This window comes from Petaurus breviceps, unplaced genomic scaffold (genome assembly GCF_028583685.1).
Source record: "Petaurus breviceps papuanus isolate PSGF00001 unplaced genomic scaffold, PetGlider_PUasm1.0 90792, whole genome shotgun sequence".
NCBI lineage: Eukaryota > Metazoa > Chordata > Mammalia > Diprotodontia > Petauridae > Petaurus > Petaurus breviceps.
In genome coordinates, this window is record NW_027187347.1 from 6161568 (window position 1) to 6174186 (window position 12619).

At 40.2% G+C, this 12619-nt stretch overlaps 1 pseudogene; it reads left to right on the forward strand.

Moving 5' to 3' along the window:
- Positions 1-1124: 1124 nt before the first annotated feature.
- Positions 1125-2004, forward strand: LOC138147514 (dicarboxylate carrier UCP2 pseudogene; annotated as a pseudogene).
- The last annotated feature ends 10615 nt before the right edge of the window (positions 2005-12619 follow it).

Genomic DNA, 12619 nt, shown 5'->3' on the forward strand with positions numbered 1-12619 from the left:
ATTTTGTTTCAATTCATTAGGCAGATATTAACTGAATTAACTGTTAGTTTTTAGTTCTACCTTTATGTTTCCCTGGTAAGCCCGAATAGACATCTTTTTTCCAAAGTCTTTTTTCTCTCTCTCCATATTCAATAAGGTTTAGTTTTAGTTTTTTTTTTTTTACATTGACTCACAGGGGAGAGACTCAGATGTGTTCAGAACTAATTCACAAAAGCATTTAGATCAGTGTGACTGGATGTAGGGTGTCAAGGCCTATGGCTTCTGACCTACTGTTTCAAACAAAACAAAACAATTCAGCTAAAGGTAATGAAGCTATGGGCTTAGATAGATTTGATGTGATCAGTGTTTCAAAAGAATGCCCTTCCCCCCTTTTTTTGCATCTTCTCTTTAATCAAACTTGTATATTAGTCCTTATTACATGGACTACCTAACTAATTAATGAATGCATGCCCTGGAAAGAGAGTTCTTTGCCTCCATGGTATATGCTTCCTAGGCTTCCACTCCCAACTCCAGCTTCCATTAGGAAGTCAAATTCCCAGAGGAAGTTAAATAGAAGAGGTAACATCTAAGATGATTCTTCAAAATAGGCTGAGCAGTTAGGTGGCACTGGGGATAAAATGCCAGCCCCAGAGTAAGGGGAACCTGAGTTCAAATCCAGCCTCAGAGACTTACTAGTTGTGTGACCCTGGGCAAGTTATTTAACTCCAATTGCCTCAAAGAAAATAAAAAAGAGAGTGCATGCATCAACCTTCTCCAAGACTCAGTGGAGAGACCACCAGGTATCCCCTCCAGTGAGCCAGAGGCCAGACTCTACCACAGGCCTCGTGCCTCCCAGTACCTCCGCATGTTTTCCTTTATGGTCCTCGGCACACAGTATGATCATTAGGTGTTCAGTTTCCCAGCAACTTTCTATGGAAAATCAAGGGAAGTGGGCCATCGTTGCCATGAGCAACTTTAAAGAGTGGGACATCTTTAGAGAAGCTTGATCAAGGTGCCATCATTGTGAGATCCTCCAGATCAAGACTCTGTCAGAGTTCCTCTGTCTCATCTTGCTCAATCAGTGGAGGCTATCTTTCCATTTTCCCTCTGCCTCCTGGGAAGCAGCAGAAAGCCAACATGGAGTCATGGTTGAGTTTAATAAACCTACAGATGTGCCCCTGTAAAGTTCCTTGGCACCACTGCCTGCATCATTGACCTCATCACCTTCTCCCTGAATACAGCCAAATCCAAATGCAGCTGCAGATTCAAGGAGAGAGCCAGGGGGCCATCCAAGCTTCCTTTAACACTGCCCAGTGCTGGCACGTCATGGGCACCATTCTGACCATTGTGAAGACTGAGAGACCTGGCTGTCTGTACAATAGTCTGGTGGCTGGGTTGCATCACCAAATGCAAGGGACCTGAGCATTCAGGCACTGGGAATCCCCTTGTGGCAGGCTGCGCCACAGGGGCACTGACAGTGGGCATAGCCCAACCCACAGATATGGTGAAGGTACATTTCCAGACTCAGGCTCCTGCAAGTGTCAACAGGAGATACCAGGGTAGAGTGGATGACTATAAGACTATTGCCTGAGAGGAAGGCCTTCAGGGCTTATGGAAAGGAAATTTACCCAGTGCTGCTTGTGATGCTGTTGTCAACTATGCTGAGCTGGTAACCTATGATCTCATCAAAGATACCCTCCTGAAGGACCTCCTCATGACTGATGACCTTCCATGCACTTCACATCAGCCTTTGAGGCTGGCTTCTGCACCACCATTATTGCTTCCCCTGTGGTCAAGACGAGATACATGAACTCTGCCACAGGCCAGTACGCCAGTGTTGGCCACTGTGCCTTCACCATGTTTCAGAAGGAGGGACCCCAAACCTTCTACAAAGTGTTCATGCCTTCCTTCCTCTGCTTGGGTTCCTGGAATGTAGTGATGTTTGTCACCTACAAATAACTGAAATGGGCCCCAATGGTCACTCACAATTCCCTGGAAGCTCCCTTCTGTGCCCTCTCCTGCTAGCTTTCTGCCTTACTCCCCACCTTTGAGTCCAGACCCCATCCTGCCTCTCCTATCTCTCATTTTCCTCTCCTCACATGCTTTAGCATTGAAGGAATTCCCCAAAATCCCCCTTAGAGTTAGCCCCATTTCAACCTTCTCCATCCAGCCCACTTCTGCCTTTGTAGCCTCACTCAGTTCTTAAGCTCTTTACTTGTAATAAAGTCATACCAGAACAACAACAACAACAAAAAAAAAAGACAGGTATTCTGCCAGACAGAGATGAGGAAAGACTAAATGAAGAGGGATAATAATTTCACCTACCTCACAGGGCTGTTTTGAGGCTCAAATGAGTTATCATACTTAAAGCAGTTTGCCAACCTTAAAGCCCTATACAAATGCTGGTTATTATTATTAACAATTTGTTATTTGTAAAGCTGCTTCCAGAACTGAAAGCACAGCTGTGGAGGCTAAGCACTAAAAATAAACAAACAAGTCAGGATTGAACCAGGAAACAAGGTCCTTGGAAGACAGGGAGTCATGACACCAGGATTGTAGTATTGACCCTGTCACTAACTTTGTCATTTTGGGCAAGAACATTTACCCTTTTTAGGTCACAATAGACTGTAGGAACTCGATGGATCCTCTCAACTCTAACCCCATATGGAATTTACACTGTTAATTCTCTGTCTCTACATTCCAGCTGGGCAAACATTCTTGTGTATCACTTGTCCTCCGGGGTTTCTGGGACTAAAAAGTACACATACCAGTACAAAAATTATAGTCCAAATTGTTTCTATTTATTAACATTTCTACATATCAATAATTTAAAACTGCATCTTGGGACAATTTCTAAACAAAATCATGCAGATAATAACTGTATTTTAAATAATCACCAAAATGATAAAGTTTACCAAGACCCTTCAGCTACACTGTTTCTCTGTGAGTTCATAGAAGTCAAAAGCATAACATTTAGTTATCTCCTGATAGTTGATAGACACATGGTTCAGAGACACATTTTTGAATGTAGCCACTGTGTGCATTCATCTTGCTTGACAATATTTATTGATTATAATATTGTTCCTTCCTCTCTCCCCCAGTTCTTTCTTCTCTTGCTTCCTTCTTTTGTCTCTTTCTCCTTTGTCCTGGTTTTTAAGGAAGTGAACAAAGAAAACCTAGCAAAAGGAGAGAGAGAGAGAGAGAGAGAGAGAAAGCATCGTAACATATTTTAATATGCCCAGAATAGAATGGAATGAAATCCAGACAAACAAGACAGTTGTGAAAATAAAGTGTAGGATTTATTATATACTTCAAAAAGTGAAGATTTACGATTTTATATAAAATAATTTTTTTTTACATTCTCATGTGTGGATGGAAATGTTCTTTCTTGATGTTTAAGTTCAAAATAAAGAAAATAAGATTTCCAAACAAACTAAGGCTACTGAATTGCACATAGAAGTTTTTTCATCTGAAGGTATAAGGGTGAAAGGGCCTGGACAACTCAACTTATACTCCTCTTCTTCCTCTCCATCCTCCTCCTGAAAGTCTGGGAGGCAATAAGGATACTCAAACCCAGGGCATTGTAGTAGAACAGATCCTGGATTTGAAGACTAGGTTTTGCATCTCTGCTTTGTGACTGATTGTTTACCTGTGTGACATAGGTCAAGTGATTTTCCCTCTTCAGACCTATCTTCTTTCATCTTTAAAATAATATCATTGCATAACTTGATGTTCAATATCCTTTACAAATAGAAATCCTCTTAATCTGCAGCTACATCATAGGTATGTGCCTAGGGATATGTTGGAGAAAGTCAAATCTTTACACTAAGAACACAAACCACCCAAAAAATGTAAAAGCCATGAAGACTTAGGCTTGTGATCACTCCCTTCCACTCTGTTACTAAGGCCACAAAGTGTCTGTTCATGTCATTTCTCTGTCCTAACTATTCTAACTTTGTTATCTGCCAAGCCAACCCTTTGCCCCCTTAAAAACACAATTTAAGAGATACACACCTATCTCATGAGTCAATCCAGCCATATCCATTGTCACTTGAGTGACAACAGAAAAGGACTAAGGTTGAAGAAAATTCGAGTTTTAATAAGATAGGAGAGAAAATGACAAGATGACAGAATTATAGAATCATAGATTCAGAGATAGAAGAGAACTTGGAATTCATTAAATTCACCCCTTCCTTTTTTTAAGTGAGGAAACTGAGGCCAAGAGAAGTTAAATGGCTTACCAGTTAGTTTCTAAAGTAACATTTGAACTTAGGTCTTTTTTTTTTTGCTTTTTTTGTAGGGCAATTGGGGTTAAGTGATTTGCCCAAGGTCACACGGCTAGTTTTTGTGTTAAGTGTCTGAGGTCGGATTTGAACTCAGGTCCTTCTGACTCCAGGGTTGGCGCTCTATTCTCTGTGCTACCTAGCCGCCCCTGAACTCAGGTCTTCTTGACATAAAGCCTAGTATTTTGTCCACTACAGCAGTCTGTAGAGTATAGTATCAGACAACCTGGTTCTGTCACTTGATGGCTATGTGGCTTTGGATAAGTCACATAACTATCCTCATCTAGAAGAGTGAGATGACATAAAGTGAGGTACTCATTATCTTTCTCCTAGTCTTGTTACAAGGGTCAGGGGAGATAATGAATATTAATAGATTTGTTACTGTAAATGAACCATTATTCCATATGGACTTAGTGGAGAGCTATGCTTGAAGCCAGGGCTGCATCTAACACAGGCTTGCTATGCAATCCTGGACAGGTTACTTAATCTCACAATGACCTCGGCAATTCTCAGACTAGAAGGTGCACAAAAGGCGACAATCTGTAGTGGTGGTTGGTGTTTACTCAACCAAGGCTTCCCTTGAATTGTAAACCCACAGATCTAGTCATTATCTGAATATGACTTTTAAAGGATGTGAGACAGAGGCAGGTCAGAGTAAGGATGGAGATTTTGGTTTTTGTCCTTTGCTCTTGAAGAGGACCAAAGTGACATCAAGTTACAACGTGCCTGACTGTGGCTAATCAGATTAATATAAGCTCAGAAGGCTTCACCACAGGGCAGGCACAAATATTCCATGGGAATATTCGGGGCGAATTCTTTAAATTTGCATATCTCATGTTTCTTTTGAGCTAATTCAATTTTGCTTTGCTCATAGAGCACAGCACCTTCTCTGATGTGGACACTCCATGCTGTGTGGTCCTGTGCCAGTGTCTCCCATGGCACACAATCAATTCAAAAGTTCTTAAGAGAGACCTTGAGAGTGTCTTTGTATCACTTCTTCTGATCACCCCGTAAACACTTGCCCTATTTGAGTTCTACATAATATAGTCTTTTTGGCAAGTGTATGTTTGGCATTTGAATAATGTGGTCAGCCCATCAGAGTTTCATTGTCTGCACTGGAATTGGAATGCTTGGCAGTTTAGTTCAAGAAAGTACCTCAATGTCTGGCATTTTATCCTGCCAAGTGATCTTCAAAATCTTCCTAAGACAATTCAAATGGAAGTGGTTCAGCTTCCCGGAATGGCACTGGTAGACTATCCAGGTTTCACAGGCATACAACAATGAGTTCAGCACAATGGCTCTGTAGACTTTCAGTTTTGTAGTCAGTCTAAGACCTCCTATTCCACACTTTCCTTTGGAGCCTCCCAAACTCTGAGCTAGATTTGCCAATGTGTTTCTCAACTTTATTATCAATAGTTACATCCCTGGAAAGTATATTGGCCAAGGTAAGTGAATTTATCCATAGCATTCAGAACTTCTCCTTTTGCTGTAACTAATGGTTCCACAGATGGATGTTGTCATGGTGGCTGATGGAGCACCTGTGTTTTCCTAGTGTTAATTTTTAGGCCAAAATTAGCACAAGCAGCAGAAAATTGATCCACCTCCGTTCAATCTCAGTTTTACAGGTTGCATTGAGTGCAAAACCATCTATAAACAGAAAAGCTTGCATCAATACTCCGTCCACTTTGGTCTTGGCTTGTAGCCTTTTCAAGTTGAAGAATTTACCATCAGTGTGGTAACTGACCTTGATGCCATGTCTGTCCTCATTGAAGACATTTGACAATATGAATAAAAATGCCATACTAAACATTATGGGAGAAAGTACACAGCCTTTGTCCATTCCTCTGGTGACTAGGAAAGTACAAGAGCACCATTCATTATCCAGAACCTGGGCAAGCATGTTGTCATAAAATTTATGTATAATGCTAACAAACTTCTCCAGGCAACCAAATTTTGACATGATTTTCCATAAGCCCTCATAATTTTCCATAAGCCCTCATAATTCCAAAAGGCCCTGGTCAGTTCTACAGACATTTCTGTACACATCTACTCCTGGCATTTTTCCTGGAATTGTTGGCAGCAAATACCATATCAAACATTCCTTGGCCCTTTCTGAAGCTGCACTGGCTTTTAGGTAGATGACCATCTTTCAGGTGAAGGAACAGCCTATTAAGGAAGAAAGAATCTTTCCAGCAATGACTGAGAGAGAACCCCTCCCTGTGATTGGAGTAAGAAAATCTATTTCCTTTACAATTATAGAGATGGGCAGTGGAGGCATCTTTGAACTCCTGAGGAATAACCTTCTTTTGAGATATAACTCAAAAAATTTCAGTCAGATTTTGTATGAGCAATGGGGCCCCCACCCTGTAAATCTCAGACAGAATAGAATCAGTGCCAGTTGGTACATAAAAGGAACCTAATGGCATTCAAAATCTCTTCTTCAATTGGAACTTCAGGAAGGGAGGAATTGCCTAAAACCTTAGGTAAACAATCAAGGGCTTCAGCATTGATTAATGATGGTCTGTTTAGAACACTATGGAAGTGCTCAGCCCACTTCTCTAGGATAGCATGCTTATCACTAATCAACATGGCTCCATCAGCATTGAGTAGTTGAGATGCACCATAGGTCTTTGGTCCATAAGTAGCCTTCAGAGCATCATAAAAGTGCTTTGGACTGTCATTATCAGCATGAAAAAGAATTTCCTCTGCCTTCTCACAGAGCCCAGAATCCTCCATCTCTCTAAACTTCACTTGTACTTTACTTTTGATGGCATGAAATGCTGCCTTCTTAGAGATGGATGAACTATCCTGCTGGTAAACTTTGTGGAGTTCTCGTTTTCCATTTAGTAACTTCTGAATTTCCCCATCATTTCCATCAAACCAGTCCTGATATTTGTGAGTGTTCTGACCTAGGTGAGCAAATGCACTGCTATACACCCAGTCTCTGAAAGCTGCCCACTTCTTTTCTACTCCACTGTTGCCAGCTGTGTGTTGGCTTAGCTTTCCCTTCAAGTTAGCAGCACACTTCCTGCTCAGAGAAGCATTCTAATCAGTTGACATTGATTCTTCTGGTAGTCACTTTGCCTTGGGAATGCAGCTTTTGTTGAATGTGAATATTTAGCTTGGAGAGGATAAAGTTATGATCAGTCCAGCACTCTATGCTGTATATTATCTTCATCACTCTCACATCTTAATTCTTCTCTGTACAATCACATAGTCTATAAAATGCCAATGTTTGCTGTGAGAGTGCATCCATGAAGTTTTGTTGTGTTCAGGTAAAGAGAAGACAATATTGGTGGTGAAAAATCATAAGATTCACAGGTCTTCAGTAGTAAGCGACCATTGCTGTTGCTCTAACTCCATTCCTCCCTAGGACTCCCTGTCATATCTGGTGGTCTGACCATACTCTAGCATTAAAGTCAACCATAATTATAAGCTTGTCTTCTTTTGGCACATCTATGATTAGGGTCTCCAAGTCTTCATAAAATTTTTCTCTTTGATCTCATCAGGATTTGTTATGGTAGAGGCATAGACGCTGATAATGGTGGCATGGTGTTTTTCTTACAAGTGAAAATTGTATTGTCATGAACCTGTCATTCCCTTCTTTTGGTAAGCATACACACATGTTTCCTAGATTAGTTTTGATTGCAAAACTTACACCAGTTTCATGGTGGTCTCATTCACTGTGGCCACTGCAGAAAAATGTGTATCCAGCACCAATTTCAGTAAACTGACCTTCATTTGCCAGCCTTGTTTGACTCAGACTGCTATTTGTATGTGATACCTGCTATTTGTCTTTCAGGTCTACTTGATTTTGTGTTATCTATAAGTGCATTCACATTCCATGTACCCAATGGTGAGTGGAATCATCTTTGCAGAGGTTTTGTATATTTTTTGTGTGTTTTGACCACAGGGTGGGACCCCCACCTGCTGAGGTAATCAGGCCAGCATTGGGTAAGCAGACAATTTTCAGGTCACCTTTTCTAGCCCCTTCTTCACACCAGGAGATGAGCGGTATGATCCTTAAAAGGCTGCTCAGACACAGAAGGGGGGCTGCCAAATCCCACTGTTCCTTCCAGTGAGAAGACAGCCCTATGTCCTGGGTTACCTGCATGCAGGCTTGTGACTACAGCTCCCAGTGTATCTGTACTTACTGTTTTGTCTCTTGCCTGTCATCACAGGACTTTCAGATAAAATGGCAAAATGGTATCAGTGATGTCTTTTGATTCATGTGTGAACTGGATTTAAGTGAGGCAGAGTTGTTGGCATCACTCTCTCTTCCAGAGTCAGAGCAGTCCAATGGCAGAATGGAGTCAAGATGGCTGAAGATGCAGTGGATTACCTTGGCTTCTGTGATGACTAACCAAGCACTAAGACAGGGATGGGGAAGCTGCAGCCTCAAGGCCACCTGTGGCCCTCTAGTTCTTCAAGTGCAGCTCTTTGATTGAATCCAAACTTCACACAACAAATCGCCTTAATAAAAGGATTTATTCTGTAAAACTTGGACTCAGTAACAAGGCCACAGCCAGGGACCTAGAAGACCACATGGCCTCTGGGCCTCAAGTTACCCACCCCTGCTCTAAGCACTCCACAATGCCTGCTTCAGCTGCCTTCATGACTGTTGGAAGAAAGTGTTCTCATCCACCAATTCCACCAGGGGAAGTCTTCATGTACTTGGGGTAGACAGCCCCTCAAATCACCAACGGGTTTGAAACATCTTGTTTACCCTCAACCTGGTTTAGCCCATCTGCCAGGAATTATTACTGGGGTGTGACCACTGCACATGCTATAGCTTCTTGGAACCATAGGTGACAGTTAGATGGAACAGGTGGACACCAAAGTTGGAAAGCAGCCCTGAAAAGGGCTTGGTAGCCCTCCACACAAGAGGTGTTATATATCCTATACCTGAGAAAGGAGTAAGCAAGTGCCATAGATCCAGGACAATCAAGTGGATAAAGAATTGGAAATCCAACCTAAGAAACCAGGAACTAACAGGTCAAGGGGGTAAATAGGTGACCTGGGTAACAAGAGGAAAGAAATCTTGGCCAGGAGAAAAAAAGGCCAAAATCTAAGATAAGGCATATGCTGATAGAGGATAGCAGCAGCAAGAAAGGGGTTAGAGACAGTGTGTCATTATGTAATAGGCCCTAGACAAAGAATCAACATTTTATTCCAGTTTTATTTACCTGGTTTGCATCTCCAGATTGGATGCACTTGAAGGCATGACAGAGAGAAGATTATTGATTGTGAGTAGCCTTTTAAAGATAAAGGATGGGAGCAGAAATGGCACCCTGTTATCAGAGCCTGGCATTCACTGTTTCTAGCAGTTTATCCCCTGTAAGAAATGGTTCTTAAGCTTCCTGTGGATATCATAGACCACTGATAAAGACTGTGGACTCCTCAGAAGAAGATTTTTACATATATAAAATAAAATACATAGTATTAGAAAGAAAGCAACTATATTGAAATATAGTTGTTTAATTTTAAAAAAATATACCCACACACATACACACCTATTGGAAATAATCTATACTACCACCTTTCTCAGCCTATATCCTTACAGGATGTGAAAAAGAGAATCAGTTGAAAGCACCTGAAAATCACTGGGACCATGGCTTCCTAGATACAAAATTAGTGCCAAGTACAATGTACCTGTAGAGTCTGTGCCACCTCAGGAAAAACTACCAGAATAACTATCTCAATTACTAAGTCACCTCAATAGACTGAGCACTAACCTTTTGAGAGACATTTATTTTTCCATGAGTGAAATAAACTTTTCTATGGGGGGAGGGATGGTGAGAATGGGGATAAAGAGGCATAGAGAATGAATGAATTGTGCTTTTATCCTGTGAGGGGATGGAGGAAATGGAGTAGCTGTCTATTCTAAGGAGGATCATATGGGCTGAGAGTGCTGGCAGAGGGTTCTTTAAGTCAGGTAAGCCTTAGTTTGAATCCTTCTTCAGACTCTTAGTAACTATATGACCTTGGGAAAGTCCTTTAACCTCTAAGTTTCCTTGTATGTAAAATGGCAATTATAATTGCACCTACCTCCTAAAGTTGTAAGGATTAAAGAAAATGTTATATGTAAAGATTTTTGAAACCAGAAGTTCTATATAAATGCCAACTTGTATTATGACTTAGTTCATTTCTTTTTTTTTTTTTTTGGATGGGGGAAAGTAGGGCAATTGGGTTAAGTTACTTGCCCAAGGTCACATGCCTAGTTTTGTGTTAAGTGTCTGAGGCCGGATTTGAACTCAGGTCCTCCTGACTTCAAGGCCTGTGGTCTATTCACTGTGGCACTTAGTTATCCCACTTCATTCATTCTAATATTCTTATCAGAATGCTATATAATATGTTTTAAGACTCTGTTGTTGTTTTGAAAGCACACTAGTAGAGATGTGATGAATAGGAGGAGCCAAAATGAGGACTAAAATTTATATCTGAATCAGTAATTCACATACACCCAGTAAACATGATGAGCTGAGGGGAAAGATACGAGTTCTGCAAAGGTCAGAGAAGGCTGCTTGGTAGGTGTCCAGCACCCCATCTAGTGATAGGTGATACACATAACAAGTGGAGGTAAATATCTAATGGACAGATCCTGGTTCTTAATACTAAATAAAATCAGGCACCAGCCACAACTTGCTTACTACACTAATAGATAGAATTCTTGTTCCTGCCCAGATGTGGTTTCAAGGTGTGAAAGGACTAGAAACATAATTGAAATTAATTTCCCACCTGAATAAAACAAAGGAGTCATAAGATAGGGAACCATGAAGTTCCTAACATTTGGTAACCAGATCCTATCCCTAAATCCCTCAGTATTTCCTATAGAATTATCTTCTGCTATTTTAGCTTCCATTTCTTCATGTCTTTTTTTTATTTTTATATTTTTTTTCCTTTACATTAATCCTGACTGCCTTAATAGAATTCAAGCTCCTCAAAAATAAATCTCAGCTACTTTTTTTTTCTAGGCTATTTTATCTTTGTCCCTTTCTCTCTCTTCTTTCCATCCCATCTCATTATTTTCAAAGCTCATTTTATCCTACTTCCTTTCAAGTCTTGTACTAGGGGAAAGAGTTTTTCAATTCACACTAAGATGTAAATAACTGACCAAGGGAGAACAGGTATCATACACAGAAAAAATCAAATTCCAAGTCCTATTTCTATTACTTAACCAGCTATATAACCTTGAAAAAATTAATTTTTTCTGACCTTCAATTTCCTGGTCTAGAAAATGGGAATAATAACACTTGTGCTGCCTGCCTCAGAGTAAGAAATCCTTGCTGAGATGAATGTAGGAAGAATGAATTTTAAGAAAAGAAAAAGTTTTAAGACAAAGTACTAAATGTTCAATCGTAGAGTGGTTTTTTTTTTGAGTCATTAACAAGCCAGTGGGAAAAGTTCTTTGCAGAACAAGGGGTTCTTCTGGAAGTCACTGAAGGGTCATTGAAATAATGCTCTATAGGAAGCTGCCTAGTGCATCTATTAGGCACTTTCCAAAAGCATAAGTTTTACTTTATTATTTCTCAAGTACCTCTATTTACAATTTAAAACATTCACTCCTACAATTGGAGCAGTAGTTCTCTCTTGAATGTAGTTACCTCATATAAATGAGAATGTTCTACAATAAAGAGGCAAGGTTTATAACACCCATAGCCAGCAGGGAAGGTCCCTTTAAACACCTCTTAAAATCCAGATCTATTTATCTTCTCACTCAATATAACTTTTACCAAAAGGAGACAGCCTAGCAAAAACAGTAGAGGTTCACTCCCTTATTTTTAGATACCCTCTTTCTCAAGATAATGAGATAATGGCATTTCTTGCTATTCTCTTCCCAGCAGGATCTAGGTCATTCCATGTTAAAATGGAATTCGCAGACTGGTAGGCATTTTAAAATATCTGTACAGTGTAATTGTTCAAACATTAATGCAAGATCAAGGAAAAAGTGTAGAGATTGATTGAACTAGGCACAGCTCTATTTAAAACACAGATTTTCTAATTTAGTTAAATTCAGCAGGCATGTATTAAACTCCCACTCTGTTCAAGGCCCTGAGTTTAAAGATACAAAGACTAAAACAGAGCTTGCTCTTAGGGAGCTTATATTCTACTGAGTAGAATATCTCTTTAAACACAGAATTAATGATTTATAGTGAATAATTATGTATCAGTGAGTCAATAACCATTTATTAAGCATCTGTTATGTGAAGGTACTGTGTTAAGGGGTACAAAAAAAGCAAAAAATAGTCCCTGCCTTTGAGGGGCTCACAATCTAATAAGAGAATTAAATCTTCCTTCTCTTTTGTTCTCATTCTCTCTCTCTCTCTCTCTCTCTCTCTCTCTCTCTCTCTCTCTCT